Genomic DNA, 27,793 nt, shown 5'->3' on the forward strand with positions numbered 1-27,793 from the left:
TTTGTTTGTTTATTTATTTTTGAGAAAGGAGAGAGAGAACACACAAAGCGGCAGAGAGAGAAAGAATCCCAAGCAGGGTTCATGCTGTCGGTGCAGAGCCCAATGTGGGGCTCAATCCCACAAACTGTGAGATAATGACCTGAGCTGAAATCAAGAGTCAGATGCTCAACTGACAGAGCCACCCAACTGACAGAAGCCCCTGAGATGCTACTTTCAATTGTTTGCAGTATACATGCCCAGAAGCAGAATTACTAAATTATATGACAATTCTACTTTTAATGTTTTGAGGAACTGCCATATGATTTTCTATAGTGACAGTGCCATTTTATATTCTTAGCAAGAGTGTACAAGTGTTCCAATTTCTCCACATCCTCAGCAGTATTTTTTTTTCAACTTTTTTTTTATTTTTTTATTTTTTTATTTTTTTATTTTTTTATTTTTTGGGACAGAGAGAGACAGAGCATGAATGGGGGAGGGGCAGAGAGAGAGGGAGACACAGAATCGGAAACAGGCTCCAGGCTCTGAGCCATCAGCCCAGAGCCTGCCGCGGGGCTCGAACTCATGGACCGCGAGATCGTGACCTGGCTGAAGTCGGACGCTTAACCGACTGCACCACCCAGGCGCCCCAGTATTGTTTATTTTTAAACTTTTATTATTATTTTGAAAGATGTTACTTTTAAGTAATCTCTACTCCTAACATGGGGCTTGAACTCATGACCCCAAGATCAAGAGTCACACGCTGTACTAATTGAGCCAACAATGCTCTTCAGTACTATTTCTATCTTAAATAGTAGCCATACTAATGAATGAATATAATTCTTAAATGTAGGGATTCATTTAAAAGAAAACATAGAAAACAAAAATAATGAAAAAAATCAATACCACGTTTGGACAATATAGATGAGAAAATATAATCATAAAAATTATTCAGTCAAAAATCCTCAAATCAGTTTTATTGCACAGTTGTCAAAGTGATATGTAAAATCAATGAAGAAATATTTATAGCATACAGACAGTTGTTTCTGTTTCTTTAAAACAAAACAAAACAAAAAAAGCTGGAGGCATCACAATTCTGGACTTCAAGCTATATTACAAAGCTGATTGATGATTGATGATTACATCAATACAGTATGGTATTGGCACAAAAACAGACACATAGATCAATAGAATAGAAGAGAACCCAGAAATGAACCCACAACTATATGGTTAACTCATCTTCAACAAAGTAGGAAAAAATATCCAATGGAAAAAAACCCATCTCTTCAGCAAATGGTGTTAGGAAACCTAGGCAGTGACATGCAGAAGAATAACCCAGGACCACTTTTTTTTTACACCATACTCAAAATAGATGGAAGACCTACAGGTAAGACAGGAAACCATTAAAATCCTAGAGGACAACACAGGCAGCAACCTCTTTGACCTCAGCGTTAGCAACTTCTTACTAGACGTGTCTCCAGAGGCAAGGGAGACAAAAACAAAAATGAACTACTGAGACCTCATCAAGATAAAAAAAACTTCTGCACAACAAAAGAAACCATCAACAAAGCTAAAAGGAAAATGACAGAATGGGAGAAGGTATTTGCAAATGACATATCAGATAAAGGGCTAGTATCCAAAATCTATAAAGAACTATTCAAACTCAACACCCAAAAAACAAATAATCCACTGAAGAAATGGGCAAAAAAACATGAATAGACACTTTTCCAAAGAAAATATCCAGATAGCTAACAGACACATGAAAAGATGCTCAACATCGCTCATCATGAGGCAAATACAAATAAAAACCAAAATGAGATATCACCTCACACTTCTCAGAATGGCTAAAATGAACAACTCAGACAACAACTGATGTTGATGAGGATGCGGAGAAAGGGAAATGCTTTTACACTGTTGGTGGGATGCAAACTGGTGTAGCCACTCTGTAAAAACAGTTTGGAGGTTCCTCAAAAAACTAAAAACAGAGCTACCTATGAGTCAGCAATTGCACCACTAGATCTTTATCCAAAGGATACAAAAATGCTGATTTGAAGGGGCACATGCACCCCAATGTTTATAGCAGCACTATCAATAATAGCTAAATTATGGAAAGAGCCCAAATGTTCATCAATATTTTAATAATACTCAGCGATCAAAAAGAATGAAATCTTGCCATTTGCAACAACGTGGATGGAACTACAATGTATCATGCTAAGCAAAACCAGTCAGTTGGAGAAAGATAAATATCATATGATTTCACACAAAAAAAACAAATAATCTAGTTAAAAGAAGGGAACAAGACATGAATAGACATTTTTTCAAAGAAAATATACAGATGGCTAACAGACACATGGAAAGATGCTCGAGTCATGTGTTTTGTTTTTTAAATTGTCATCCAAGTTAGTTGGCGTATAGTGCAACAATGATTTCAGGAGTAGATTCCTTAATGTCCCTTACCCATTTAACCCATTCCACCTCCCACAACCCCTCCAGTAACCCTCTGTTTGTTCTCCATATTTAAGAGTCTCTTATGTTTTGTCCCCTTCCCTGTTTTATGTTATTTTTGCTTCCCTTCCCTTGTGTTCATCTGTTCTGTGTTTTAAAGTCCTCATATGAATGAAGTTATATGATATTTATCTTTCTCTGATTAATTTCACTTAGCATAATACCCTCTAGTTCCATCCACATAGTTGCAAATGGCAAGATTTCATTCTTTTTGATTGTCGAGTAATACCCCATTGTGTGTGTGTGTGTGTGTGTGTGTGTGTGTGTGTGTGTACCTCACATCTTCTTTATCAATTCATCCATTGATGGACATTTGGGCTCTTTCCATACTTTTGCTATTGTTGATAGTGTCAAGTCATGTGTTTTTATCCATTCACCATTCCCTGTCTTCTGATTAGAAAGTTTAATCCATTTACATTTAAAGTGATTATATAGAAGGAGTAATTTTATCTGCACCTCTGTGATCAGAAGCAGCAATCAGAAGTCAGAGCACAGCTTCCTAATATTTGGAAGACAAGATCCCCTTTGCTTATCCTAGCTCCTACAAGCTGTGTACTAGACAAAATCTCCTTTGCTTATCTTGGCTCCTACATAGCTGTCTACCATGTGGCTGAGGGCAGGGGGTGGGCAGCAGCTACTGTACTAAGAGCTGAAATTGAACATAATTAATCACAATTTACTTTTCAAGTCTTCCCCTGGAAGTTGCAAACTTTCAACAGACTCCAGAGTTCCAAAAATAGTTACATCAAACAGATTCTGTCAGTGCAATTGTTGTCTAGGTAGGGAGACAGATTCCTGATTCTTCCTACTCTGCTATGTTCTTAGAATCCTTTCTCCTGGGTAAAGTTATTTTTAATTAAAATATTTTCCCTTTCCATTCATATAGAAGTAATTCTTCACTTGGCACTAAGCGAAAATAATGTAAAACTTGTCAGACATGCAACAGAGTCTAAGCAAGTTGAGCAGCCCAATGTATACACACGAAGTAAACATAGCTCACTATAATCATATCAAGTCACAATCCATTTCTTGTTACCAATAAGATTGCTGTTAAGTTACAAAGCACAGAGAAAGCTGAGTGGACCTCTGATTTAAAGCAGCATGGACATCCAAACAACTCACTTGGCTGGAATCAATTACCTAGATTGTCATTCCAAGAAAAGACAATGGAGAAAATAAAAGTGGGAGTAATCTGAGCATGCAATTGTTTTCTCTCTGCCATTTAAATTTTGTTGCTTAATAGGTATTTGATAATGAAATCTGAACAACTTATAGAAACAAATGTTTATGCAATGTAAGTTTATATCTCCTTAATTAGCAAATAAGAACATCTATCTGTGTGGTAGACATTGGGGATACAGAAAAAAATAAGACAGTTTCAGACCTCAAGGAACTAACAAGGGAAGTAAACATATGAGCAGAACCCAAAAGAAGGGTATCTAGAAGTGAGGATGGGGTTATAGAGACGATCTTATCAGGAAAGTATTGTTTTCTAAAACCAATAACACTTTATTAGTGTAAAAATACGTCAAATATTCCTAAATTAAGGGACTGGAAAAGGAGTAGGTTTTTAGTCAGAGGAAATGCATATTAGGGAAAAGAGAAGGTCCTTTGGTGTAGCAGGAGCAAATAATACGAATGGAAGTATGACTAGAAGTGATGTTGAATAAATTGCTGAGCTCAGACCCCAAAGGCCTTGTAGGGATACTATTGAGCTTGGACAAGATCCTATAGACATGGATGAGATAGGCTGTGGTTCATGGGCAACTAAAGGCAGGCTAGGTATTTTTTACCGTCTCTCTCCTATCTAAGAATGATCCTCAAATAGAGGAGGGCGTAATCCTGTTCAAAATTATTGTTAAAGTTATTAAGCAAGAATAAATGACTGGAGGTTTTAATTATTTATCTTATTACTTATAACATCATATAGTTGCTTACCATAAACTGTGTGTGTATTTGAAGTGAGACTTTTGTAGTTGGTGGAAAGCATTAAAGGGATTTCATGGGGGGAAAGAAGTGGTAAAATTGGAGTAGTTCTGTATTAGCTTCCATGCTCGGTCTTATAAATCATCCCAGGATAATTCTGAGCAAGGTGGTCAGGCGTCTCTCCTTCTAACGCCAAACAGGGGTGACAACTCTGAGCAACCTTATCCTACTTCCCACTCTAGCAGGGCTGACTCTCCTTGCTCTTAATTTTCTCTTTCCCTGTCTCTCCCAGGAGCATTTAGGTTTTTCATCTACTTGCACTTTGACAAGAGAATGAAAGGTTCCATTCTTAATAAACCCACTAGGCAATCGTAGTAGCCTCCACTTTGAAAAGGACAACCCCTTACCTCAAACAAGACATCTCTGATTTTAGGAATCAGTCACCAAGGCTACCTATTCAGGGAATAGTATGCTGTAGAAGTGGGGTTGGCATAGTGGGGACAGGCTGTCTTTCCTTGGGACCTCAAAAATCATCAGAGATAATCCTTGCTAGTGTAAGCCTCCAGACTTGGAGCTGTTGAATGTTCATGTGCTCGGATAGTTTCTCTTCCTCTTGTAGATTCAGGGCCTGTTGGCCATCTCTGTGCATGAGTAGCAGGCTTTGTGCCAATAAAATGCTGAAGAGTGCTCTTTAGGCATTTACACATGCCAGATGATGTGCTTTCATGCATGGTGAACAATTGATCTGATAAAATGTCTTCTTGAAGCATGGGGGGGGCATGATTGGATTAAGCAGTGCATGGACAGGAAATGTGGAGGCAGTGGCTGTATAGAATGAGATAAATGACACACACTAAAAGCTCTGATAAAAATATCCTCATGGGAATGGGCATTTGATCATACATTTCTCTTCTTTGCTATTCAAAACTGTAGGGTGACAGATGGTGGGGCTAAACTATATTTAGAATCCAGATCTTTAAAGATGATATGCACTAAAGTGAAATGGAATGGCAGATGATTGACATTTTTTAAAAACTTCTAATTTTCATGTCACTGAATTTTAAAGAACAAACTTTTCCCCCCAAGTTTTATCTATTTACAGTGAGGATAACACACAGCTACCTGGGATCCCAGATCCATAAAAAGCTCACTGCTTTATGTGCCATATTTTGGACTCTAGATGGGAAAAGCCTTGAAATTCTGATGTGTTATGACATTTGGGGATTTTTGAACTCCATTTCTAAGTTACACAATGTAACACTATTAAGAATCATCCATCAAACTAAAGGTACCCTAGGGACCACCAACTAAGGAATGAATTATCTCTTAACCACTTTTTTTTAACCCAACATTTTAATTTTTTTAACCCAACAATGTTCCAAATAGTACCAGTTATCACAGGACTCAAAAAAAAAAATAAACTAGAGGAAACTGATGACAAGCTTTTCTTTTATTTGGCAACAAACAGGCTTCAGACCATTTATAAGCAAGGTTGTCTTCTAATGGATTAAGTACAGCAGTTTTGAAGAGAGATGCAAAGATGATTATATTGGTTAGGTTACCACTTCATCCTGGTCTGCCTGTTCCTGTGTGATTCTAATAACTAATCTAATTCCAGATATGTACATGAAATCTCCTTTGTGTGTGTGCCAGACTCAGTTTATGCATCTTTCCAGATTTGCTCAGCTTCACTCTCAACCTTGTTCAATGGCCACTGCCATGATAGCCTCAACTCCAAATGCCACCACTTGTCTCATCCTCTCCTGGACACATCCTCTTCCATGGAGCTATCATAGCCACAGCTATAGCAGCTCCACTGCAAGGTTTGATTTAAGCAGGCCCCATGGAATATCTGGGTTATGCAGCAAGTTCCTGGTGTGGCCAAGTAACATAACCCACATGTGGATGTGGGTGTTATTGTTCCATAGGAACATTTTTACTGGAGAGAGAGAGAGAGAGAGAGAGAGAGAGAGAGAGAGAGAGAGGAAAACCAAGAAACAAGACTCTTAACTATAGAGCAAACTGATGCTTACCAGAGGGGAAGTGAGTGGGGAGATCTGTTAAATAGGTGATGGGTATTAAGGAGGGCACTTGTGAGCACTGGGTGTTACATGTAAGTGTTGAATCACTAAATTCTACACCTGAAATTAATATTACACTGTTAACTAACTTGTTTTTAAATAAAAATTTAATTTAAAAAATATAGAAGGTGAAAGGGAGCTAACAAATTCAACATCCTTTCTCCTGATCACCTACCAGAGGTTTCCAAGACCCATTGGCACCCTTCATATGGACTTTTCAGAGATGTCCCTTGTGTCCAAGCAAAACCCTGTGTGTTTTTATGAAGTTATAGTTTGCTTGGTAATGTATCACCTTGTGTTTCTTTTACTATTTCCCTGCTTCACTTCCCTTTCTTTCTTACTGCCCTAGGATTGCACACTCTAACCACATGTTTGTATGTAAGCTTTGCCTCAGATTCTGTTTTCTAGGGCATTTATACTTTCTGTGTTCACCTTAAGTTTGAACTAAATACAAGTTATTTATTAATTTATTTTGGCCATCAACTTTTTAACACTGGATTTCTTCAAGATGGGAATGGAGAGAATACCCAGTGCATGGTATTAGGGAAGGGATAGTTCAAGTCCTTTGGGTACTTAGACCTTGGTTAAAGCCATTGCACCACCAAAAGTACTACTTTTCAAATCCTAATTGTGGTAGCTTGAGAGAAAACAATCATAGTGTTCTTTTTCAGTGTGTAATAGGGTCCTTCTCTTTGAGATATAGTCGCTATTGGTTTCCTCCTGAAAACTAAGAATAGAAACTTCAATTAGGGAAACCCTTTGGGAATTTGATAAATTTGAATGGAAGAAAGTATAACCTTCTCTGCCCTTCTTTCACAAATGTTTGCACTTAATCAACAGATACAGTTTCAATTTCAATACAGGAAATACCAGTAGATACAATCCACATTAAAAAAAAAGTTATTTGGAGTCCTCAATAATTTGTATGAATGTAAGGGAATCCTGAGACCAACAAGGTAATAGATATCTTCAGAGCCCAGCATAAACCAGAACAACAACAAAAAAAATCCAGTAGCAGAGACTTCTGGTGCCTGTGTCATAAACCCTTAGTGCATCCTAGTTAACCACTGTTTTATGGTGCTTTGCAATTTGCAAATAGTTAGTAAAGAGGCATATATGTAGAGTTGCTATACATCGCTATACTTGTATATAATTGTTTTTCTTATAAAATTAAAGAAATTGTTACATTGGGAGCTTAGCACTTTGACATTTGTATTTCTAACCTCCTCTACTGTAAGACTATGGTGTTTTTGATGCTGTTTTCTTTTCATAAATGTGCCACACTTGAGCTCCATGGCACACTGAGCTGAAAGAGCATATGACCTATATGTATCTATAGTGAAAATTTTGGCGTTTAGAGAGCAACGAGGAGAATGATTACTCAGACTGGAATTTGAGACTCCAGTTCCACTTATGGCTATAATTTTTTTTAAGATTTTATTTTTTAGCAAGGGAGCACATGTGAGCAGGGAAAAGGGGGCAGAGAGAGAGAGAATCTTAAGCAGGCTCCAGACTCGGCATGGAGCCTGACACAGGGCTCAGTCCCATGACCTTGGGATCATCACCTGAGCTGAAATCAAGAGTTAGATACCCAACCCACTCAGCCACCCAGGTGCCCCTGGCTATAATATAATTTTAAACAGTTAGATATTATCCCTACACAAATATTTTCCCCATACAATTAGGCAAAAAGAATGGTGCTTCAATATTTTATATGAATAATAACTAATTCTTATTTTCTCCTTTTTTAAACTTTTTATCCAACACATTAGTATAAGTGAAGTCAAATAGCACTAAAAGTATACAACAATAAAGTATATCAAATGCTGAAATCATTGCTATATAAATCTGCCTAAGATGTGGGACTCTAAGAATATGTGGTATTAATTTTATTTAGCTTAATATTTTATAGAAATTGTCATTAAAATGTGATACTTTCATTCAATTCAAACTTTTATATTAGAAACATTCATGTTTGTTAACATTTAAAATTGTAATGAGTTTATGATAAAGCCTAATTACCAACTGGAAAATTGTATCACACCTGAAAAACCAGTTTCATTCAGGAGAAAATGGTCAGAGGGTTGGTCTGTCCCTCCCTCTGTCCCCTCTCTCCCTTTCTTTCTCTTTCTCTTTCTGCCTCTCTGCCTCTCTCCCTCTCTTTTTCTTCCATACACATACACACACTCAATCACTCATACACATACCTTCCTTAAAGAGGTTTAATCTAGAATATTGATTTTCTTATTTCAACACAATTGTATATCTTCCCTTACCCAAAATAAGTTATAAAGTTGAAGGTCCTTCTAAAGTTCTTGCATGCTTATACACACAGGCACACCGAGTTGACTTTTCATTTTCTTCCAACTTTTCTTCAGTTTTATTAAGCATCTGCCATATTCTTGGTGCCACAGTAAGCTTTATGGATACAACAACAACAACAACAACAACAACAACAAAACAGACACACACTCTGTCCTTTTAGAATTGAACAGTCTAGTTCACCACTAGTCTATCAAATACAATGTACTTTTACTTTGCATGACCACCTCCTCACTAAAGTAAACTTCTCAAGGACAAGGACTCTTACTTTTCCTTTATTTCCTAATAAGCTTCTTGGTGTCCTAGTAGTGTGTCAAGTTGCTTTCAGCCACAAGTATCAGAGACACTGATCTAAAAGTGACAAATATTTGCAGTGTACTTTTCCCAAGTAACACAAAATCCTGAAATAGCTGGTTGCAGACTTTGTTTGGTAGCTTAAGAATGTCATTCTTGGTACCTTGGGCACCTTGGTAGATCAGTTGGTTAAGCATCCAACTTCAGCTCAGGTCATGATCTTGCAGTTCATGGGTTCAAGCCCAGCGTGGGACTCTGTGCTGACAGCTCAGAGTCTGGAGAACTGATTCAGATTCTGTGTCTCCCTCTCTCTCTGCCTCTCCCCACCCCCTGACTCTGTTTCTCTCTCAAAAATAAATAATAAACATTAAAACAAACAAACCAAATGTCATTGAGAACTACAGGGTTTTTGGTATTTTCTACCATCCTCCAGTGTCAGTCAGAGCTATTTGTCAGAGCTATGAGATGACTTCAGTCATCTTCACATGACAAAGTCCAAAAGCAGAAAAGTATGTTCAAGGTCCCTCCACTGGCGTTTCTTCTTTTATCAGTTAAGAAAGCATTTCCCAAATTTTTTCTTATGTCTCCTTGGTCGTAACTGGGTCCCTTAGCCACCAATAGCTAGTTGCCAAGGATACTGCATAACTGAGTATCTGATATATTCACTTAATTGAGAAAAGGAGCAATAAGGGAACTGAGTGCCCACTGGGCACACAACCAACAATATTTTCCACAAAGTGGTATTAAAGGCCTTGGGAATGGTCAAAAACAGACTAAAATAGAGGATGGAACATTGACATGGATGACGAATATACTTAAGTTATAGGAGTCAATGGGGCGCCTGGGTGGCTCAGTCGGTTAAGCGTCCGACTTCGGCTCAGGTCAGGATCTCGCGGTCCGTGAGTTCAAGCCCCACGTCGGGCTCTGGACTGATGGCTCAGAGCCTGGAGCCTGCTTCCGATTCTGTGTCTCCCTCTCTCTCTGCCCCTCCCCCGTTCATGCTCTGTCTCTCTCTCTGTCTCAAAAATAAATAAACGCTAAAAAAAAATTAAAAAAAAAAAGATTATAGGAGTCAAGTCAAAGAGTATGACCATATCCAGGTTCCCAAATCCTCAATGAATATGTATACATTTGAAAATTTGGAGGAGGTTTCATAAGATGATAGCAATAATTACAGACATAACAAGAACCTGAATAAGTCTATCAGAATGGCTGAAGATCCTGTCTGTGGACGGGGTAGAACCAGGACATTGCCAGTGAGTTCCATGACAAATTTGAAGGTCTTCTAGGATAATGGGCAGATTCTTCTCAAGTGAGTGACCAAGAAATTAGTTATTTCCAGATTTCAGTTAGAGGAAGAAACTATAGAGGTAGTCTATTTTGCTGTGAAATATATAGGAAAGTTTATACCAAAAAATGGGAGTTACAGTTGGCACTGGAGGTGGTTGAAAAAATAATGTCAAAAAGAAGATGTGGCTTGCAGGGTAAAAGAAGAGGCAGGAAGGAAACTGGGATAAACACATGGGCAAAAATCAATTTCCTGTAAGGTTTCTACTCCAGATCCTGGCAGAAATTCAAGAGAATGAGAAATCAAGATAAAGAGGAAGCTAATGGTTAAATGTAACCAGCTTTGTAAGTTATGACTTTCTAATGTAAGTAAACCAATTTTGACTACTTTTTTTTGAAAGGTGGGGGATATTGAACAGACTCTAAGGGTAAAAAGTCAGCTGGGCCTCAGAAAATGACAAGAATCTAAGTCTGGTAAACTGCCAGAACTGTCCCATCTCTGTTTCTATGTATTCAGATAATTTTTCTCTGCTCTCCAAGGCTATTGATGGAATACAGCCATTCCACACTTCTTAGGCTTACAAGTTACATTTCCATCCACTCACTAACATGCTGACTTAATTCCATGTCCTTGGAGAGCATCTGATTGATGCTTCTTGGATCAAATGGGGTTCACACAGCCTCAACTAATGCTGCGGAGATACAATTATCTAACATAAGTATGCCTTCCAGGAGCTCACCCCTAAAATGGAAAAAGAGACAGTTTCAGGAAAAAAGGGGATTATTATGTGCTATGAAGATATCCCAGGTATCTATTATAGTGTGAAGCCAGAGATATTTGGTCTGGTATGACTCACTCGGTATGGTTCTGGTCTCCAGGTGGAACTTTAGTCCTAACCTCACATTAGATTTCATGTTTCATTCAATTTGTACAAGTGAGTGAACCTAGAAGGAGAAATAGAAGGGGCACCTGGGTAGCTCAGTTGGTTAAGCATCCAACTTCGGCTCAGGTCATGATCTCACGGTTCGTGGGTTCAGGCCCCGCATCGGACTCTGTGCAGACGCGCTCAATGTTTGGAGCCTGCTTCCGATTCTGTGTCTTCCTCTCTCTCTGCCCTCCCCTGTTCGCACTCTGTCTCTGTCTCTCTAAAAAAATAAAATAAAACATTTTTTTTAAAAAAAGAAGGAGAAATAGAACACAGAAAGCCAAATCCAACTCCCAAGAGTTTGCCATCTATGTTATATAGAAGAGATGTTTGGGTGAAAGAGGCAAAGGAGAGGTTGGAAAGAAGGAAAGAACAACACAAACATCAAGAGCAGAGATGATACGGTTTCCACCACCAACAAAGATCTATAACTGGGAAGTCCTGTTACCACAGAAAAAGAATATGTATATCTTACCTCAAGGATCACAAAATATGCTAAAGGCAGAAAATGGTGTTTTGGAAGTGGTCACAAGCTGACTCCATAATTTTGAAGGTATTTTTTTTTTATTTTTTTAATTTGTATTTTTTAATATGAAATTTATTGTCAAATTGGTTTCCATACAACACCCAGTGTTCATCCCAACAGGTGCCCTCCTCAATACCCATCACCCACCCTTCCCTCCCTCCCACCCCCATCAACCCTCAGTTTGTTCTCAGTTTTTAAGAGTCTCTTATGCTTTGGCTCTCTCCCTCTCTAACCTGTTTTTCTTTTCTTCCCTTCCCCCATGGACTTCTGTTAAGTTTCTCAGGATCCACATAAGAGTGAAAACATATTTCTGTCTTTCTCTGTATGACTTATTTCACTTAGCATAACACTCTCCAATTCCATTCACGTTGCTACAAAAGGCCATATTTCATTCTTTCTCATTGCCACGTAGTATTCCATCGTGTATATAAACCACAATTTCTTTATCCATTCGTCAGTTGATGGACATTTAGGCTCTTTCCATAATTTGGCTATTGTTGAGAGTGCTGCTATAAACATTGGGGTACAAGTGCCCCTATGCATCAGCACTCCTGTATCTTGAAGGTATTTTTAATAAATACCATAGGGAAAAAATCTTTTAATTTTAAATTAAAAGCAAAAAAAATAAACACCTTGGAAGCGGTCCTCTAGATCTGGTAAGATAGCATAAAACAGTTGAAAGAACCCTGAATTTGAAATGTAATATGCCAGACTTGGAATTCTAGCTGCACAACTTGTTATGTTGAGCAAGCACTTTTTTTCTTTGCAAAAATTTTATTTTATTTTTAATTTTATTTAAGTCCAAGGTAGTTACAATATAGTGTAGTAATGGTTTCAGGAGTAGAATTTAGTGATTCATCACTTACATATAACACCCAGTGCTCATCCCAACAAGTGCCCTCCTTAATGTCCATCACCCATTTAGCCCATCCCCCAACACTTATGTTTTTTAATAAAGAAACTAATGGCAGAGATATTAAGGTCTTTTTGACTTATAATTTCACATGGTTGTGAGGATCAATTTAATTAGCATAATAACTGGTGGGAAACAGATGAACTCAATGCAAATTGTCAGTATTGACCCAGAGATTGGAGGAGAAATGTTCATATAATGGATGAGAGGGGAAGTCTTTTCCCTTAGCTAATAGTCACTCCTATAGCAACTAAATGCCTTGGGTGCTGGGAAAATGTAAATGGATAGTGAGTACTAAAAGTTCAGGGCCAGTCTCATTCAGGATAGATATCAGCTCTGAAACTTTCCTGTATAAGAAGCATATTCCTTAATCATCAGGCAGACCTCTTTGCAGGATTTATGGAAGCACAAAACCTTGGTCAAAAGTCTAAAGACCTCACAGAGCAGCCTGTTACTTTGGGTATAGAGAATTCTGCCCCAAAGACTGGACTTTGGGGGTGGAGAAAAGGAGTAGAAAAGCCCTTACTCAATGTGCCTGAACCCACTATGCTCGGAAGGCTGTTTTGGGAGGGTGATGTCCTAGAAATAAGTACTCAGGGACTTTTTGTTTGGGTGTACATCTGTTTGATCTAGAGGTCAGCAGGGCCACTACAGGAACATCCAAACACAAACAGGCTTGCAATCTGCAAGAAAGAAACTTGCAGGAAATCTGCTTGCAAGTTTGAGCTCTGCTAGGAGATAATTGGGTTTCATCAAGCAAGCCCCTTGAGCCCCCTCAGGATAAAGCCACCCCCATTTCTTACGTTAAATTTATAGTCAAGAATATAGGGTCTTTGCTTAAATGATGCGACAGTTTGGGAAGACAGAGCTTGAACTATTGAACAGTCCAGGCCAACAGAACATTCTGCAATTCTCTGACTAGTCTACTAGCCAGAAATATGGTCCTCTCTGAGAGTATTCAGTTCAAACAAGCGCTATAGAGCCACATAGAAAAACTCCTCAGGATGCTCTTATCTCATCCCCTGCCATCTTAGCTCCCTTGTAGCACCTGAAGCAGTGGGGACATGGATGATAGACACTGTACACACCAAGATGGTTAGTGAATGATCTAATCACTGGACAGGGATGGGCCCATGCAATCATGCCTTATTTTAAAAGAGGAAAGAGGCAGGAAGGATTAAAGCAGCAGAATTGGAGAAGAATGAATATTATGTTTAGAATAAAGGTCTTAAAATCCACTGTGAGCCAAAAGGGGAATCCCACTCTTTTTGCATGAACCTAGTTCCTCTTTTACATATTTGGGAGGACGGTATAATTAGCTGAGGACACTGAGCAACTTCAAGGAAGGCATTTGGAAGTCCCCTCTGGCCCCCATTTCAAAAGGAGACTCTTAATTTGGTTCAAAGTTCTTACCACAAATGTGCTGAATCAGGCCCTGGATGCCTTCTGTCTGCCAGCAGGAATGGGACTCTTGGAGGTACCCGTTAGCAGGAAGCCTAATTCACTTTCTGGTAAGAAAAATAAAGGAAATGACCTTAAATTTTGGATTATACAAGCATGCCCAGTTGATGGTCCGTGAAATGCAAGTTGTACAGTTGAACTTCTGCCTCAATCATTGCCACCTCTTTGCCAACAAAGGGGGTATATCCTCATCAAAAAAAAATGTGATAAGCATCAAAAAGGAGATGCAATGAGTCAGATCAAATATTTCTAAAAGAAATCTTGTTTAAATCACTAAACATTGAAAATTACATTAACAGAACCTTTGTTTCTACTGCATATCACTCTGAGTATTGTCTATCTGCCCCAAAACTTATGGGAGAACAGCAAGGAAATAAACATGCTTCCAAACTAGTGGGAGATCAGAACTAGTTTCACATATTTGGAAAGTCTGTGAAGAAAAGTTGATTGGTAATACCCAGGCAACCAGAAAAAGACTTTAGTGGATTTATGTAAATATGGTGATAGGTATGTGGACACATCCAAACATGAAAGCGTTCTTCTGGGAGCAAGTGTATATCCCTGACACAAGAAATGAAACCACTGTCCTACTTGGAAGAAAAAGTATTATTTGGGGTAACAAACTTAACTACTAAACCAGGGTATAAGTGGTCCCAGAATATTAAATCATGAAAATGATAGCAAGAGATCATAATTTCCCACTGGGGCAACTGATATCATACGTTTTGCTCATGTTTTGCATTCTTGATCACTTTATGTTATCTGTATTATGAATTATACTCGTAGGCTGTTCTAGGAATGACATTTTATATGAACAACTTCCATAAATGACTGTGGGTCAGGCTTCCCTGGTGATCATCTAACCTTTTTGCCCATTATCATCATTATGCCCACCTTGTTCAGAGGGTTAAATGTAACCCTTTAGCTTCTGCTCTTCTGGGATACCATCATCCCCATTGCTTCCAGGAAGCCCAGTTCCACAACAGCTTCCCTTACTAGCAGTTCCAGCTCAAAGAGGATAGCTTTTCAACAATGCTCGTGCCCTCTCACCAGAACTTTCTTGAACACCTTGTTAAACAGTGTCCGAGGACCATGATTAGCTCTCATAAAGTAGACAGTGGTCAAGTCTTAACACAGTGCATCCATTTTAGCATGATTCCCTCCTCAATTGTCTGGGCAGTTCTGGCATCTCTGCTTCATTTTATGTGGACCATCACTATTACTAAGCTTCTAAAAGCCACCCCAGAATTGTCACTTAGGGTCCTTCCCAGGGACTTAACTCCTGTCTCAAAGGAATGTGCCCTCTTTATGACAAACTCCCTCTTATCTGGATTCATATTTCTCCCCCAGCAGGCCCAGCACCCTCAGGGTCCATTCCCAGGCATGCTTTCCTGGTTCCTGACTGCTTATTAGCCAGGTCCTGCAACCCCTTTGACATATCTCACCTACCCTAGCAGATGTAGCACTTAGGAAGTTTCTGCTAAGTTTTGACACTAATTACAGGCTACTGGATAGGAGATTGAGGTACAGATGCTGAGGAAGGCGCATGTCTTAACAGGCATGAGTCTCATTTGAAGCTTCTGCATAGTCTTCAAGGAAGAGAGGGAGCTCTTCCAACAAAAAGTGCAAACAACTTCTGCAAACTCAGAGAGCTCAGAAGATCAGGAGATTTCAAGTTTCTTAAGTCCATCTCCCCAGATATCACTATTCCAAATCTCAAGGGATTACTCCTTCCAATAGGGCCAGAACTTTGGTGTGGGATTTTTGACCAGACTGGAAATCCAGTCTTCTCTGAAGTTATGCCTCTGTTAAAGTTAACTCCTTTACCTGGTCTTCAGGTGTAGGTTCAACACTAGAGTGAGGCAAATGAAACAGCTAGGGCACAAAATTTAAGGAGGTTCTTGTTCTCAGGATCTTACAAGCATTGACCTTGTACTAACAGAACCACAAGTTAAAGTGTCTCCTAAAATTTGGTGCCCTAGCTGCTTCATTTGCTTCACCCTAGCCCTGACCCTGTTCTGCCGTTTCTGCCTTTCATTTGCAGAAGATATGGGTCTTTTATTTTCACTTTTTAAAATTGAAGTGTAATTGACCTACAATATTATATTAGTTTCAGGTGTTCAACATAGTGATTTGACATGACAAAATGCTTACCATGGTAAGGGTAACCGCCATCTGTCACCATGAAAAATGATATTATTGACTATACTCCCTATGCAATGTATTACATTCCTGTGATATTTTTTATTTTGTAACTGGAAATTTGTACCTCTTAATTTCCTTCACCTATTTGGCCCCTCTTTCTTACCCCCTCCTTTCTGGAAACCACTGGGTTGTTCTCTGAATTTATGAGTCTCCTTATGTTTTATATCGTTTGTTTGGTTTTTTTTTTAGATACTACCTAGAAGTGGAATCATACAGTATTTCTCTTACTCTGACTTATTTCATTCAGAATAATATCTTCTATGTCCATACATGTTGTTGCAATTGGCAAGATTTCATACTTTTTTATGGTTGAATAATATTCTATTGTCATATATATGCTGTGATTCTTTTTTATAATTTTTAATATTTATTTATATTTGAGAAAGAGAGAGAGTGCAGGGAGGGGAGGGGCAGAGAGAGATGAAGACAGAATCTGAAGCAGGCTCTAGCCTCTGAGCTCCCAGCACATAGCCAGACACAGAGCTTAAACTCCAGAGCCACAAGATCATGACCTGAGCCAAAGTCAGACACTCAACCAACTGAGCCACCCAGGTGCCCCTACATACCGCAATTCTTTATTCATTCATATACCAATGGACATTTAGGTTGCTTCCATATTTTAGCTATTGTAAATAATGCTTCAATAAACATAAGGGTGAATCTATTTTTTCAAGTTAGTTTTTTTTTTTTTTATTTTCTTTAGGTAAATACCCAGAAGTGGAATTGCTGGATTGTTGGTAGTTCTATTAATTTTTTGAGGAACTCCACACTGTTTTCCACAGTGGCTTCACCAATTTAAATTCCCACCAATAGTTTACAAGGGTTTCCTTTATACCAGATCCTTGGCAACAGTTGTTAATTCTTGTCTTCTTTTTCTTGTCTTTTTATTTTATTTTATTTTTAAATTTTTTTAACGTTTATTTATTTTTGAGACAGAGAGAAACAGAGCATGAACGGGGGAGGGGCAGAGAGAGAGGGAGACACAGAATCCAAAGCAGGCTCCAGGCTCTGAGCCATCAGCCCAGAGCCCAACACGGGGCTCGAACTCACGGACCGCAAGATCGTCACCTGAGTTGAAGTCGGACGCTTAACGGACTGAGCCACCCAGGCGCCCCTCTTGTCTTTTTAATACTAGCCATTCTGACATATGTGAGATGATGTCTCACTGTAGTTGTGGATTGCATTTACCTGATGATTAGTGATGCTGAGTATCTTTTCATGTGTCCGATTGCCATATGTATGTCTTCTTTGGAAAAATGTCTATTCAGGTTCTCTGCTCATTTTTTTAATTTTAATTTTTAATTTTTAATTTTTATTATTTATTTATTTATTCATTCATTCATTCATTTAAATCCAAGTTAGTTAACATATAGTGTAATAATGATTGCAGGAATAGAATTTAGTGATTTATCACTTATATAAAACACCTAGTGCTCATCCCAACAAGTACCCTTCTTAATGCCCATTACCCACTTAGCCCATCCCCCTATCCAACACCCCACCAGCAACCCTCAGTTTGTTCTCTGTAGTTAAGAGTCTCTTATGGTTTGTTTCCCTCTTTTTTTTATCTTATTTTTATTTCCCTTCCCCTGTTTATATGTTTTGTTTCTTAAATTCCACATGAGTAAAATTATATGATATTTGCCTTTCTCTGATTTATTTGGCTTAGCATAATACACTCTAGTTCCATCCACATTGTTGCAAATGTCAAGATTTTATTCTTTTTGATCACTGAGTAATAGTCCATTGTATGTATGTGTGTATGTATGTGTATGTGTATATATATATATATGTATATACACACATATGTGTATATGTATATATATACATATATATACACACATATATATGTATATATATACATATATACGTGTATATATATGTGTATGTATATATATAAAATACATATATACATATACATATACACATATATATAATACATATATATACATATATACACATATATATGTATATATACACACATATATATGCGTATATATATATACACACACATATATACGTGTGTGTATATATACACATATATATACACGTATATATATGTATATATATATACGTATATATATGTATATATATATATACACACACATATATATATACACGTATATATATATGTATATATATATACACACACACAAATATATACGTATATATACACACACATATATATGTATATATACGTATATATATACACACACATATATATATACACACATATATGTACACACACACACACACACACACACACACACACACACACCACATCTTTATCCATTCATCAGTCAATGGACATTTGGGCTCTTTCCATACTTTGGCTATTGTCTATAGTGGTGCTATAAACATTGGGGTGCATGTGCCCTTTCAAATCAGCATTTTTGTATCCTTTGGCTGATACCTAAAAGTGCAATTGCTTGGTCATAGGGTAGTTCTATTTTAATTTTTTGGGGAACCTCCATACTGTTTTCCAGAGTGGCTACAGCAGTTTGCATTCCCAACAGCAGTGCAAAAGTGTTCCTCTTTCTCCACATCCTCACCAACATCTGTTGTTGCCTGAGTTGTTCATTTTAGCCATTCTGACAGGTATGATGTGGAATTTCATTGTGGTTTTGATTTGTATTTTCCTGATGATGAGTGATGTTGAGCAATTTTTTCATGTGTCAGCCATCTGGATGTTTTCTTTGGAAATGTGTCTATTCATGTCTTTTGCCCATTTCTTCACTGGATTATTTGTTTCTTGAGTGTTGAGTTTGATAAGTTCTTCATAGATTTTGGATACTAACCCTTTATCTGATATGTCATTTGCAAATATTTTCTCCCATTCCATCATTTGCCTTTTAGCTTTGTTGATTGTTTCCTTTGTTGTGCAGAAGATTTGTAGCTTGAAAAAGTCCTAATAGTTTATTTTTGCTTTTGTTTTCCTCACTTCCAGAGACATGTCAAGTAAGAAGTTGCTGAGGCTGAGGTCAAAGAAGTCCTTGCCTGTTCTCTCCTCTACGAATTTGATGACTTCCTCTCTTACATGTAGGTCTTATCCATTTTGAGTTTGTTTTTATGTATAGTATAAGAAAGTGGTCCAGTTTTTTCCAACACCATTTGCTGAAGAGATTATCTTTTTTCCATTGGATATTCTTTCCTGCTTTGTCAAGGATTAGTTGGCCATATGTCTGTGGGTCCATTTCTGGGTTCTCTCTTCTGTTCCATTGATCAATGTGTTTGTTTTTGTGCCAGTACTATACTGTCTTGATGATTATAGCTTTGTAATACAGCCTAAAGTCCAGAATTATAATGCCTCCAGTTTTGGTTTTCTTTTTCAACATTACTTTAGCTATTCAGAGTCTTTTCTGGTTCCATACAAATTTTAGAATTGTTTGTTTTAGCTTTGTGAAAAATGCTGACGTTATTTTTATAGGGATTGCTCTGTTCATTTATTTTAATGTTTATTTATTTTGAAAGAGATAGAAATCGCAAGTGGTTGAGGGGCAGAGATAGAAAGAGTGAGAGAATCGCAAGCAGGCTCCATGCCACAGGGCTCAATCCTACAGCTGGAAGATCATGAACTAAACTGATATCAAGAGTCAGACGTTCAACTGACTGAGACACCCAGGTGTCCCAGGTTCTCTGCTCACTTTAAATCATATTGTTGTGGGGCACCTGGGTGGCTCAGTCAGTTAAGCATCCAACTTCAGCTCAGGTCATGATCTCACAGTTTGAGTTCAAGTCCCGCATCGGGCTCTGTGCTGACAGCTCAGAGCCTGGAGCTTGCTTCAGATTCTGTGTCTCCCTCTCTCTCTTCCCCTTCCCCTGCTCACACTTTGTCTCTCGCTCTCTCAAAAATAAATAAATGTTGAAAATATCAATCAATCTATCAATCATATTGTTGAGGGTTTTTTGGTGTTAAGTTGTATGAGTTCTTATATGCCTTGGTCCTATCATTTGCAAATATCTTCTCTCATTCAGTAGGTTGCCTTTCATTTTGTAAATGATTTCCTTCAATGTGCAAAAGCTATGATGTGGTCTTAATTGTTCATTTTTCTTTTGTTGCCCTTGCCTGAAAAGAGATATCCAAAAATTATTGCCAAGACTCATGTCCAGGATTATCTTTTCTTTTAGGAGTTTTATGGTTTCAGGTCTTATGTTCAGGTATTTAATCCATATTGAGTTTGTTTTTGTATGTGGTATAAAAAAGCTGTCTAGTTTCATTCTATTTCAGGTAACTGTCCAGTTTTCCCAACACCATTTGTTGAAGAGACTCTTTTCTCCATTATATATTCTTACCTCCTTTTTCATAGATTAGTTGATAATATAAGTGTGAGTTTAATTCTGGGCTCTCTATTCTGTTTGAATAGATCTGTGTCTATTTTTGTTCTAATATCAGACTGTTTTGATTACTATAGCTTTGTAGTAAAGTTTGAAACCTGGAATCGTGATACCTCCAGTTTGGTTCTTCTTCCTCAAGATTGCTTTGGCTATTCAAGGTCTTTTGTGGTTCCATACAAATTTTAGGATTATTTGTTCTAGCTCTGTGAAAAATGCCATTGGTATTTTGGTAGAGACCAGATTTAATATGTAAATTGCCTTGGGTAGGATGGTAATTTTAACAATATTAATTTTTCCAATCCATGAGGGTGATATATCATTCCATTCATTTGTATCATCTTCAATTTCTTTCATTAATGTCTTGTAGTTTTCAGAGTACTGGTCTTTCACCTCTTTGGTTAAATTTATTCTTAGGTGTTTTCTTCTTTTTGACGCAATTGTAGATGGGATTGTTTTCTTAGTTTCTCTTTGTGGTACTTTGTTATTCTATAGAAATGCAACATATTTCTGTATATTTTGTATCCTGCAACTTTACTGAATTCATTTATCATTTCTAATAGTTTTTTGCTGGAATCTTTAGGGTTTCCTATATAGTATCATGTAATCTGCAAATCATGACAGTTTTACAATTTCCTTAAAAATTTGGCTACTTTATATCTATTTCTTGTCTGATTGATGTGACTAGAACTTCCAGTATGTTGTTGAATAAGAGTGTTGAGAATGGGTATCCTTTTCTTGTTTCTGATCTTAGAGGTAAAACTTTTAGCTTTTTACCATTGAGTATGATGTTAGTTGTGAGTTTGTCATATATGGCCTTTATTATGTTAAGGTATGTTCCATCTATACCCACTTTGCTGAGAGTTTCTATTATGAATGAAGGTTGTATTGTGTCAAATGCTTTTTCTGCACCTGATGAGATGATTATATAATGATTATTTTTGTTAATATAGTATAATCACACTGATAGATTTGTACATATTGAACTATTACTGCATCCCTGGAATAAATCCCATTTGATCATGGTAAATAATCCATTTTATACATTGTTGAATTCAATATGCTAATATTTTGCTGAGGAGTTTTGCATCTCTGTTCATCAGTGACATTGGCTTGCATTATTTTCTTTTGCAGTGTCTTTATCTGGTTTTGATATCAAGGTCATGCTGACCTTGTAAAATGAATTTGGAGGCTTTCCTTACTCTTCAATTTTTTGGTACAGTTGAGAATGATAGGTGTTAACTTTTCTTTAAATATTTGGTAGGATTAGGGGCGCCTGGGTGGCGCAGTCGGTTAAGCGTCCGACTTCAGCCAGGTCACGATCTCGCGGTCCGTGAGTTCGAGCCCCGCGTCAGGCTCTGGGCTGATGGCTCAGAGCCTGGAGCCTGTTTCCGATTCTGTGTCTCCCTCTCTCTCTGCCCCTCCCCCGTTCATGCTCTGTCTCTCTCTGTCCCAAAAATAAATAAACGTTGAAAAAAAAAAAAAAATATTTGGTAGGATTCATCTGTGAAGCTATCCAGTCCTGGAATTTGGTTTATTGGGAGTATTTTAAATTATTTATTCAATTTTATTACTACTAATCAGTCTTTTCACATTTTACATTTCTTCCTGATTTAGTCTTAGAAGCTGTATATTCTTTTTTTTAATTTTAGTTTTCATGATTATCATTTTAATACCTGCATAATATTTCATCAGTATAACATAACACTTTGCTCAATCATGTCTCTCTTTGTCTGACATTTTGGCCTTTCCCAACCCTCCAATTATTCTGTGCACAAAATTCAGGAGTTTCTTTTTTTCTTTTTTTAAAAACATTTTAATGTTTATTTTTTTTAATTTATTCTTTAATTTACATCCAAGTTAGTTGGCATAATGCAACAATGATTTCAGGAGTAGATTCCTTAATGCTCCTTACCCATTTAGCCCATCCCCACTCCCACATCCCCTCCAGTAATCCTCTGTTTGTTCTCCATATTTAAGAGTCTCATGTTTTGTCCCCCTCCTTGTTTTTATATATATATTTTTGCTTTCCTTCCCTTGTGTTCATCTGTTCTGTGTCTTAGAGTCCTCATATGAGTGAAGTCATATGATATTTGTCTTTCTCTGACTAATTTCACTTGGCATAATACCCTCTATTGGGTAATTACAAATGGCAAGATTTCATTCTTTTTGATTGCCAAGTAATACTCCATTGTATATATATACTACATCTTCTTTATTCATCCATCGATGGACATTTGGGCTCTTTCCATATTTTGGCTATTGTTGATAGTGCTACCATATATATTGGGGTGCATTGCCCAGAAGCTGTATATTCTTAGGAATTTATTATTTTTTCTAGGTTGTCCAATTTGTTGGCATATATATATATATATATGTGTGTGTGTATATATATATATATATATATATATATATATATATATATTTGTAGTTGTCTCCTGTAAACCTTTGTATTTCTGTGGTGTTGGTTGTAACTTCCCTTCTTTAATTGCTGATTTTATTCTTTTAAATCCTCACTCTTTTTTTTTTTTCAATGAGTCTGGTTAAAAGTTTATCAATTTTATTTATCTTTTCAAACAACAGCTCTTAGTGTATAGATCTCTTTTTTTCTTTCTTCTGTCTTTCTGTCTGTCTCTATTTCACTTATTTCCACTCTGATCTTTATTGTTTCCTTACTTCATTCTTTGGGCTTTGTTTGTTCTTCTTTTTATAGTTCCTTTGGTTGTAAGGTTAGACTGAGATTTACTTACTTCTTGAGGTAAGCCTGTATCATTATAAACTTTCCTCTTAGAAAGAGGGGCACCTAGGTGGCTCAGTCAGTTAAGTGTCTGACTCTGGATTTTGGTTCAGGTCATGATCTCCTGGCTTGTGAGTTCAAGCCCCATGTCTGGCTCTGTGCTAACAGCATGGAGTCTGCCTGAGATTCTGTCTCCCTCTCTGTCCCTCTCTTGCTTGTTCTGTCTCTCTCATTCTTAAATAATAATAATAATAATAATAATAATAATAAAAGTTTTTGCTGCATCCCCTAAATTTTGGATCATTGTGTTTCCATTTTCATTTGTCTCAAGGTATTTTTAAATTTCCTCTTTGATTTCTTCATTGACCCATTGTTTAGTAGCATGTTATTTATCTTCCATTTGTTTGTGTTTTTTCCACTTTTCTTGTTGTGATTGATTTCTGGTTTTATACTGTTGTGGTCAAAAGAGTTTCTTGATATGATTTCAATCTTCTTAAGTTTATTATGACATGTGATATAACCTGGAGAATGTTCAATTTGTACTTGAATATTTTGTTATTTTTGGATATAATGTTCTATACATATCTGTTAAGACCACCTAGTCTAGTGTGTTCAAAGTCACTGTTTCTTTATTGATCTATTCATTGATGTAAATAGGGTGTTAAAGTCCCAACTATTGTATAACTGTAAATTTCTTCCTTTATATTTATTAATATATGCTTTATATATTTAGGCCCTCCTATGTTTGGTGCATATATATTTTCAATTGTTATATCTCCTTGTGGAATTGGCCCCTTTATCATTATATATGCCCTTCTTTGTCTCTCATTACAGTCTTTTCTAAGTCTATTTTGTCTGATATAAGTATTGCTACTCCAGCTTTATGTTTGTTTCCATTTGCATAGGATATCTTTGTCCATCCTTTCACTTTCAGTCTGTCTATATCTTTAAATCTGAAGTGAGTGTTTTGTAGGCATCATATAAATGGGTCTTATTTTTTTATCCATTCAATCACCTATGTCTTTTGATTGGAATGTAGTCTTTTTACATTTACAGTAATTATTGGTAGTTATGTACTTATTGCCATTTTGTTTGTTTTCTAGCTGTTTTTTGCACTTCTCTGTGCCCTCCTTCTTTTGCCTTCTTCCCTTGAGATTTGACAATTTTCTTTATTGTTATGTTTGGATTCCTTTGTCATTTTTTGTGCATCTGTAACAGGTTTTTGGTTTGTGGTTACCATGAGGTTTATATATATCCCCTAACTATACACCAATCTACATTAAGTTAAGGGTTTCTTAAGTTCAAACACATTTTAAAAGCACTACATTTTACTCCCCTGCACCCACATTTTATGTATTTAATGTCATATTTTACATCTTTTTATTTTTTTGTCCCTTAATATTTATTGTTGATATAGTTGATTTTACTACTTGTTTTTTTAACCTTTATACTAGGCATAAGTGATTAATTTACTACCTTTAGGTTTGCTTTACCTGTAGTTATGACCTTTTCTGCTTGAAGAAGTCCCTTAAACATTTCTTGTAATGCCAGTTTAGTGGTGATGAATTCCTTTAATTTTTGTTTGTCGAGGGAATTAATCTCTCCTTCATTCATAATAACATTTCTGGGTACAGTATTCTCAGCTGTAGGTTTGTTTTTTTCCTTTTGGCACTTTAAATATATTATGCCACTCTCTTTTGGACTGACATGAAAAATGCTGAAAAATCAGCTGATAGTTTTATGGGTGTATCTTGTAGGTATCTAGTGTCTTTTCTCTTGCTGCTTTTAAGATTATCTTTAATTTTTGACATTTTAATTATGTGTCTTTGTGTAGATCCCTTTGGGTTCATCTTGTTTGTGGATCTCTCACTTTCTGGACTAGGATGTATGTTTCCTTCCCCAAGTTTGGAAAGTTTCCAGCTATTTGTTCAAATAAGTTTTCTGCTCTTTCTCTCTTCACCTTCTGGGACCCTTATAATGCAAATGTTAGTATCACTTATGTCTTAGAGGCCCTTAACCTCTCCTCATTTTTTTCTTTTTGTTTATCAGTGGATGTTTTCCACTGCCCTTCTTTCAGATCATTGATCCATCTTTTTACATCCTCTAATCTTCTGTTGATTCCCTCTAGTGTATTTTTCATTGTAGTCCTTGTATTCTTTAACTCTTTTGGGTTCTTTTTATATTTTCTATCTCGTTGTTGAAGTTCTCACTTCATTTACTCTTTCCAAAATTTGATGAACATCTTTATGACCATTACTTTGAACTCTTTAGCAGGTAGATTGCTTATCTCTGTTTCATTTCATTCTTTTTTTTGAGTTTTTCTCATATTCTTTTGTTTGGAATTCCTCTGTCTCCTTATGTTGTCTGACTGCCTGTTTTTTTTCTAAATATTAGGTAGGTCAGCTCCATCTCTTGGTCTTAGAGGTTATGATCTTATGTAGATGGCATTCTGTGGGCCCAGAAATGCAATATTCCTTATTACCAGAACTAGGTGCCCTAGGGGTTTGCCTTGTGTGAGCTGTTTGTGGCCTCCTGTTGTGATTGAGCTGCAACTGCTGTGGGTGTGATGGTGGGTGGGACAGGCCTTTGGGCTGGCTGGATGCAATGTCCAGCTGCAACTACTACAGGTGCACTGGTGGGTAAGTATGAGCCCCAGAATGGCAAGCTGAGAGGCCCAGTTGCAACTGCTGCTGGTATAATGGTCAGTGGGGTTAACCCCAGGTGTGGCTGGCTGTGAAGCCCAGTAGATGCTGTGGGTGTGCTGGTAGGCTAGGCTGGCCTACCCTTTCCAGGACAAGAGTCACTTGAGGGGCACCAGTCCCAGCTGAGGTTGCCCACCAGATGTGGCAGGTGGTAGCCTCTTTGGAGGGGTGCCTGTAGGGGTCAGCAGATTGGGTGGAACAAATCTACATGGGACTGCTGGGTCAGGGCAAGCAGTGTTAGCAAGGTAGATAATGTCAGAACTGAATGACCTAGGCTGAAAGAAGGCAAGCCCACCTGTGCTTACATTCCCAGAGAAAGTTCCTCCAGATCCCTGCCCCTCTGGCACACACCCTAAAATTAATCAATAAATCTCTTTCATCTATGGCCCAGGTGCATTTTTTTTTTAAAGACACATTTATCCAGCATCATGATCAGATTATTACATTTAGCAATCAACAGCATGGGTGCAAAAAACAAACAAACAAACAAACAAACAAAAACTACATTAAAACCCTTTGTTGGAATGCTTTACAGTTTCCACAAAACAGAAATGAAAATAACCTGTTATACAATTAGTCACAAATACAGTCCTCAAGGTTTTTGCCCATACACATGAGTATTGTCTAAAACATGTCTTCTTTGTAGCAGCTAGGCCCTGCCACCACTGTGCTTGGCTGAGTTCACAAACCTGTTGTAACCTATAGCTTTCCTGTCACTTCTCTGGCTCTCCTTTCCTGCTAAGCTTTGTTTCCTGGCAGTAATTAAAACCTTCTGCCACTGCCATAGCTACTGCTGCTGTTGGAACTGCCATAGCCATCTTAGTTTCGTGGTTTGGCAAAATATTGGCATCTGCCACCATAGGGGCCAGAGCTTCTGCTTCCAAAATTTCCTCTTTTCATGGGTCCAAAATTTGAAGATTGATTTTTGTAATTGCCAAAATCATTATAGCTTCCACCACCTCCAAAGTTGCTCCCATTGTTACCAAATCCATCATAGCCATCCCCACTGCCACCATATCCACCACCACCTTGACTGCCACCAACAGTGGCACTGAAGTTTCCTCCACAGCCAAAGTTGTCATTCCCACCAAAACCACCTCCACGACCACTACCAAAGTTTGACCTCTTTGGCTGGAGGAAGCACTAGCCATCTCTGCTTAGATAAAGCTTTCCTTACTTCACAGTTGGGGCCATTCACAGTATGGTATTTTTGAATGACAATCTTGTCTACAGAGTTGTGGTTGTCAAATGTTACAAAACCAAAGCCTCTCTTTTTGCCACTGCCTCGGTCAGTCATGATTTCAGTCACTTCAATTTTCCCATACTATTCAAAAAAATCTCTTAGATGACATTCTTCAGTGTCTTCTTTAATGCCACCTACAAAAATCTTTTTCACGGTTAAGTGGGCACCAGGTCTTTGAGAATCTTCTCTTGAGACAGCACTCTTTGGTTCTACAACTCTTCCATCCACCTTGTGTGGCCTGGCATTCATGGCTACATCCACCTCTTCCACAGTGGCATAGGTGACAAATCCAAAGCCTCTGGAGCGCTTGGTGTTCAAATCTCTCATCACCACACAGTCCTTAAGCGTTCCCCATTG

The 27,793-nt window shown here is 37.5% G+C and overlaps 1 long non-coding RNA gene and 1 pseudogene across 2 annotated transcripts in view; both read right to left on the bottom strand.

The window, feature by feature from the left end:
- Window positions 1-153: 153 nt before the first annotated feature.
- On the bottom strand, window positions 154-27,789 carry LOC125164563 (heterogeneous nuclear ribonucleoprotein A1-like; annotated as a pseudogene).
- Window positions 11,490-27,793, bottom strand: part of LOC125164564 (uncharacterized) — a 54,620-nt gene continuing 38,316 nt past the window's right edge. For both annotated transcript variants that reach the window (XR_007151807.1, XR_007151808.1), the window contains exons 2-3: window positions 14,170-14,264; window positions 11,490-11,537 (exon numbers count right to left, since the gene is read on the bottom strand). This is a non-coding gene — a long non-coding RNA (uncharacterized LOC125164564). The remainder of the gene's footprint in view (window positions 11,538-14,169; window positions 14,265-27,793) is intronic.

The sequence above is a fragment of the Prionailurus viverrinus genome, chromosome B1 (genome assembly GCF_022837055.1).
Source record: "Prionailurus viverrinus isolate Anna chromosome B1, UM_Priviv_1.0, whole genome shotgun sequence".
NCBI classification, from domain to species: Eukaryota; Metazoa; Chordata; class Mammalia; order Carnivora; family Felidae; genus Prionailurus; species Prionailurus viverrinus.